The sequence below is a fragment of the Pongo pygmaeus genome, chromosome 1 (genome assembly GCF_028885625.2).
Source record: "Pongo pygmaeus isolate AG05252 chromosome 1, NHGRI_mPonPyg2-v2.0_pri, whole genome shotgun sequence".
NCBI classification, from domain to species: domain Eukaryota; kingdom Metazoa; phylum Chordata; class Mammalia; order Primates; family Hominidae; genus Pongo; species Pongo pygmaeus.
In genome coordinates, this window is record NC_072373.2 from 208,688,367 (window position 1) to 208,695,143 (window position 6,777).

Below are 6,777 nucleotides of genomic sequence, written 5' to 3' on the forward strand. Positions count from 1 at the left end.
AGACATGGGAATCCAAGGACTATGGCTCACAGGTAAACTCCAGGATTAGAATCCAATTAGAATAAGGAGTCTGGGGGGAAAACTTCATGTAACTCAAGTCTAAAGACACAGCCAAGAGAAGTCGTTGCTGATGGGGAGATCCAGGGTGGCTTCTCAGGAACCTCCATTCTAACTAAGTGAAGTCCTTATTCTTACCAAAGTAGGCCACGGCCTATCCCCCACCCCCGCTGCAGCAAATTCACCGCAGCCGGGGAGTGGGTGGGCTGCACTGTGCTCAGCTTTCCAAAAGCTTAGCGGGGTAAAGGGCTAAAGGAAAGTGCTTTCAGAACAGCAGGGGTGCTTATGAATTTGTGAAGAATCGGGGGCAGGGGCATAATAGACAAAGGGAGGTCACGGGACACGGTCTAGAGTATGGGTGGACAAAAAAGGACACTTCATCCTCAAAAAGGCAGAGAGAGGGGATAGAGGGTACAAGAAGAGCAAATAAGTCAAGGTTAGCAACATGGTGAAACTCCACCTCTACAAAAAATTCAAAAATTAACCTAGCACAGTGGCACACACCTGTAGTTTCAGCTACTCAGAAGGCCGAGGAGTGGGGATAACTTGAGCCTGGGGGACAGAAGTTGCAGTGAACTGAAATTGCATCACCGTACTCCAGCCTAAGCAACAGGGCAAGACCCTGTCTCAAAACAAAACTAAACCAAGAAGTCAAGGTGACCATGCTGACTTCTGGACTTTCAAAGGTCCCAGGCTTTGAAATCAGATAGACCTGGTTTGGATCCCAGCACTGCCGCTTCTTCACTAGATAAAACCTTGGACAATTTGTTGTCCTCTCCCAGACTCATTCCTTCATCTGTAAAATGGGCCTGTCCCACCCCCTTACACACACACTTCAATGGGACTAGATAATAATAGAATCTATTTATTGGGGGTGTTAAATAAGAGAACATCAGTAAAGTTCAACAACTCTTCTAGGAAGCTGCTGGCTCCTTTGCCCAAATGCCCTCACCTCAGTTGCTGCCCTGAGCTCCCTCAGCATCTTCTCTAATTCTCCCTCTTCTCCTTGTGTCTACCCTCCCAGACAACTCTCACTGGAAATATTACTATTCCCTTTTCAGGAACCTAGGAGGCAGTTAAGGTCATGGCAGTTAAGGTCATTGTAAGATGAAGGGGGCAGGAGGGGGGATGAAACGAGGAGTGGCTCAATCCCTCTAATTCACATGGAACAGGCTGAGGGCTGAGGCAGGTGCCCCAAGACTTTGACCCTACCCAGAGCTCAGAAGCAGGCAGATCTCTACCCAAAGTAGAAAACCCCAGTAGGAGAGCAGAGAATCCCAGGGGCCATGATACCCAGGCAGCAGCCAACAAGGTTATAGCAAAGCTGTCCCTGGGCACCAGCTGGAGGGGCTGATTGAGATCCTAATGTCTGGGAAAAGCAGGGCAAGGCCAGAGAGCAGGGCCAAGTCTGAAGCGCAGACAGGAGTGCCAGAGCTGCAGGAAAAGGTGTAGTGGGCCCCTGTGGGGACGGAAGGAAGGCTTTCAGGCTCCCAGGCTGGGTCCGCTTGCAGAGAGCCTATGTCCAGGCTCCATCCTCATAGCTGCCCTCAGAGCTTGGGCCTGAAGTTCTCTGGGAGAGCTGTGAAAATGCACTGACAAAGTAGACCTTCTCAGCCTCTTCCTGAGAACAACCAGTCCATGGGAAGTCTGGGGAGCAGTAGAGGCCAAGCAAAGACCAGAGAACACAGGAAAACAGGACAGAAGGGAAGTCTAGGAACTAGACAACTGCAGGAGACTAAGAAAGGCTAGACACAGAGTGAGGAAAAGGCAGAGAGGGAGGACAGACATGAGGAAGACAGGGAGAAAGAGACAAGAAGAGAGAAGATGCTGCGGGAGCTCAGAGCAGCAACTGAGGTGAGGGTGTCTGGGCAAAGGAACCCAGCAGCTTCCTAGTAAGAGGAAAAAAGTGCTGAGCTTCAGGAGAAAGTATCTGATTCAGAAGGGGAGCTGGGGAGGCGCAGTCTAAGGCATGTGGGGGAGGGGTGTGTGGAACACAGCCTGGCCTGGCCCAGTCGATGACTTCATAAGCATCTCCCCCGATTCCTTCCTGAGCCGCCAGTCCTGGTGACCCCCTGCCCACATCTCAAGGGTCTAGGCCAAGCAGGCGCTGACAGGGGAAAGAAGGGGCCCTTCTGGGCCAGGCCCCCAAGCCTGGCACAGTGCCTGCTGCGGGAGGAGGGGACTGGAGGCCCAGCCCTTGTCAGCATCCCGGCCGGCACTTTGGAGGCAATTAGCAGCCCAGCTGAGCTAATCCCCCGCCTGGCGAGGCCAACACAAACAGGCCCAGACCGGGTGCACACTCGCCTCCCTGTTTGCTGAGGGGCTCGGTGGTCCGCCAAGAACAACACCAATAACCCAGGGCCTTCTCTAGGTTAAGAGGAGGACCGGGGCCTGCTGAAGAGCTGACAGTGCCCGACAGAGCACACTCTGGCCAGGTGCCCTGGCTGCCCCAGAAAGGCAGCCACTGTTCCCAAGCCTTGGGCCAGTCGGGAAGAGGAAGCTGGACACAAGGAGCCATGTATTCCAATTCAGCACACACCCCACCTCCTCGTGCCACCTGTGAGGAAGAAGGCCCCATGCAAGCTTGTGCCACCTTGGCCAGTCCAACAACTGAGACCAGCAAGGGCTGGGGCCTCTGGTCAGGGCCCAAGGATTACAGGCTCAATGCTGGACAGGGAAAGGCCAGAGGCAACTCACATCTGGCCCCTGCCCTCAAGGAGCTCAGTCAAGCCAGAGAACAGATTGTGTGTATGACCTTGGAGCAGTGCCAGTCTCTAGCCCCACCAGCACCCCAAGACTTGGGAAGGCTAAGGTAGAACCCTCAAAACAAAGAAGGGAAAGGGGGACCCAGGAGAAGGAACTGAGGCCCAGAGACTGATCACTGTGGAAGATGGTGCAAAAGCCAGTGGGAAGGACCCAGGACAGGCTTTGTCAGACTGGTCCTGGACCAGGCAGTGGCTCCCCTGGGCTTAATTAGCTCTATTCGGCAGCCACTGGGAGAACCCAGGCCCCAGGCATGGCCCTTCTCATGTAGCCCCGCTTCTTTTAATTTTTGAGGCAAAGTCTTGCTCTGTCACCCAGGCTGGAGTACAGTGGCACAATAATGGCTCACTGCAATCTCTGCCTCGTGGGTTCGGGCAATTCTCCTGCCTCAGCCTCCCAAGTGGCTGGGATTCCCGGCGCCTGCCACCACACCCAGCTAATTTTTGTATTTTTAGTAGAGACAGGGTTTCACCATGTTGGTCAGGCCGGTCTCGAACTCCTGACCTCAAGTAATCCACCCGCCTCAGCCTTCCAAAGTGCTGGGATTATAGGCATGAGCCACCGCACCCAGCCTAGCCCCCCTTCTTGATTCCAGACCAACTCCACCTTCATCAGCTCTGATCTCCCTTTTGAGCCAAAGCCTCCATCCTCAATTTGGTTCCTCGCCTACCCAAGGACTCCCTTTTTTTCTTAAGCCCTCACAGGCCTCCTGCCAGATATAAGGGTCAAAAATGGACTTTGTAGCAACATCAGAACAGTTGCCTCCTTGAAACTTCTACTTAGAAAGCAACAGACATGGCCTCCCTGAGAGCGATGCAGGACACTACTAATTATCAATACTCAACACCACACCATTTACTGAGCAACTCACTGACCGTGGGTCAGGCCCGCACTAAAGCACCATTTACTAGCATTATCCCATGTCACGTTCATAGGCAAGCAAGTGAACACAAACATTTCCTGTCAGATAAACCAGCCGAGAGGCAGGTGTAGGCTTCATCACTATTTTACAGGTGAGACTGAGGCCTACAGAAGGGAAGAGACTTGCCCAAGGCTGGAACCTAAGGCTTCAGCCTCCTGGTCAGGATGGAATATGTTACCAGAGCCCCCTCCTCAGTCCCACAGACCCTCCACTTCCCTCACTCCACTACTGGCGTAGACCCACCCGTGGTGCTTCCTGGACAGAGGGCTTCAGAGCCTTGAGCCTACCACTCCCCACACAGGAGCATGAAATCTGTCTCTGGCTGGGCTAAGCTGAATTCTGTCACTCTGCTGGAGAATTACACATCGCTCTACAGTTTTCTCTTTAAGGCAGGGGATGAGGAAGCCTGGAGTCACATTGCTAGAGCTGACAAAGCCATAGCTGGAAACAGCAGCCCTCCCCCCACCCCTTTCCCTGGCTGGCGTGGCAGAAGAACTTTAGGCCCAGCTCCAGGCCTGTCAGATTGGCTGTCAGGTGCCTGCCTGCAGCAGGAAGGGGCTGACAATCCAGTCCAAACCCCTTTTGGGCTGCTCCCACACCTGGCTCTAGAGCATCTCGCCTGAACCAAGGTATAGATGAGTTGACGAGTCCTTTTCCCTTCAGTTCAGCCAAACAGGGAGGTATTTTTCAAAAACATCTTTTACTAGGAAATTGAAGGAAAACAAACAGATCGTAAGTACACAACAACAAGCAGATTCCTAAGCAGGACTTTAACCAGCACCTAACCAGGGCCCTACAGATGCTTGCTTCTCCCTTCTCTCCTCATGAAGCCTCTTTCTAGGCATCAGAAGACCTGGGGTCTCATTCCTCATTGCTGGCAGCCTGAGGAATCTGAAGCAAGTTCATAAACCTCTCAACCTCATCTGTAAAGTAGAGATGAAGATACCGCAGGGCCAGGACTGGACCCAGTTCTAATTCTAAAGCCTCCATTCTACACAGGCTTCCTGACCTCACACTTCCACCACTATGGTTGCTGGAGGCCCAAGTGAAACACTGTATGGAGAAGTGCTGTATGGACTGGGAAGGGCTATCAGGGATGCTGACGGTAGTCACTGGCCAGAACACTGGCTCTTTCCTTAAGAGTGAGGGAAGTATGTACTGGGCATGTGGAGAACGGCATTCCAGGCTCCTGGTCTCATCAGGTTTAGATGACACTACAATTTGCTTGCTGGATCTCTCTTCTCCCATCTCTCCTCCTCCTTCCTTCCAGCACCTCCCGCAACCTGGGCCTCCTCCCCCATCCCCTTCTTGGACAGCGGCTAGAGCCACCTGGGAAGCTTCAAGAATGGCTGATGGTTATCGCAGCCAGGACAGGGCGAGCTGCTGCCCCTCTGATTCATCATAGAGCTGGAGTGGATCCAGAGAAGTGACCAAGAGGATCCAGGGCTGCTGCTATGAATTCAGACAGCTTCAACTGGGAAAGACGGAGGCTGAGAGGAGCGGCTCAATCCCTCAAATCAGAAGGGTGTGAGGAGAGGGGACTTGAGACTTGCTCTCCAAAACAACAGGCAATGGTGTGGTGGGAAAAGCCTGAGAGCTGAAGTTGCACAGCTTCCCCATCTGTCCCATCTCAAAGGACTCCTGTGAGAACTGAACCATAATGCAGGTCGGCATTCAATGAATAGTTCCTCCCCCATTCCCTTCACTTCTGACCTGGGACACACACACTCACCCTTCCCACCTGGGCAAATAAGCACAGCCAGATGCTGCGGGACAACCCTCTACACATCCTGACCCTCTCATCTCAGAATCTAGGATACACTCAATGTGGGTGTGATTCCTGCTCCCCAAGCTGCTCAGGTGCCCATTTTCAATCACAGCAGGCTTCAGTTTGATAAGGGGACCCCCAGTATGGCAAGGGGAAAGGCAAGTTACTCCCCTCCACTGCGCCCTCAAGGGTCACAGCTCTGTACAGCTCACCCAGTGAAGCAGCCACGTGCTGTCAAGCAAGAGATTCTCAACCTTTAACCTATGTCCCCCACCTTTGAGAGACAAACCCCTGCCTTGTTAAATCTGTCATTTCTTTTTTTTTTTTTTGAGACGGAGTCTCACTCTGTCGCCCATTTAAAATAAGCATTTCCTTTTTGTTGTTTTCTTTTCTATTATTCTCATCTGATAAAATAAGCATTCCAAATTCTACACATCATTTGTCCACCAGCTATTCTATTACTGCCCCCAAGGGGAGCTGGTAGTACAAGTTCTGGAGTCAAAAGTTCAAGGCTGGCTGGCTTGTTCAAGTTCAAGGCACGGTGGCTCATGCCTGTAGTCCCAGCACTTTGGGAGGCCGAGGCAGGCGGATCACGAGCTCAGGAGTTTGAGACCAACCTGGCCAACATGGTAAAACCCCGTCTCTACTAAAAATACAAAAAAATTAGCTAGGCGTGGTGACACAGGCCTATAATCCCAGCTATTCAGGAGGCTGAGGCAGGAGAATCGCTTGAACTGGAGAAACAGAGGTTGCAGTGAGCTGAGACCACGCCAATGCACTCCAGCCTAGGCAACAGGGCGAGACTCTGTCTCAAAAAAAAAAAAAAAGTTCAAGGCTACAGTGAGCTATGATTGCACCACTACACTTCAGCCTGGGTGACAGAGCGAGAATCTGTCTTTATAATTTTTTTTTTTTTAATTTTAATGTAGAGACAGGGTTTCACCATGTTGCCAGGATGGCCTAACAGGTGTTAGCCATCATGCCCAGCCACACCTTACCACTTTTCTATAGAAATAAATACTGAACACCACTTTTCTTTTAACTGCCAGTTGACTAATTTCAGCTTAAGTAAACTAATAATTTAGTTATTGACATGTAAGGGACTTAATGTCAACTCTATTCTAGACATTTTTACTTCTTCTGTAAGGAAGTTAGCCACAACAGCCCACCAATAGCACCAGCTGGATCTCAGTTACAAGAAAAAACAGCTCAGAACATTCTCAAAAATAATTTTTTTTTTTAAGTTGTGGAGTCAAATAACCCCAGC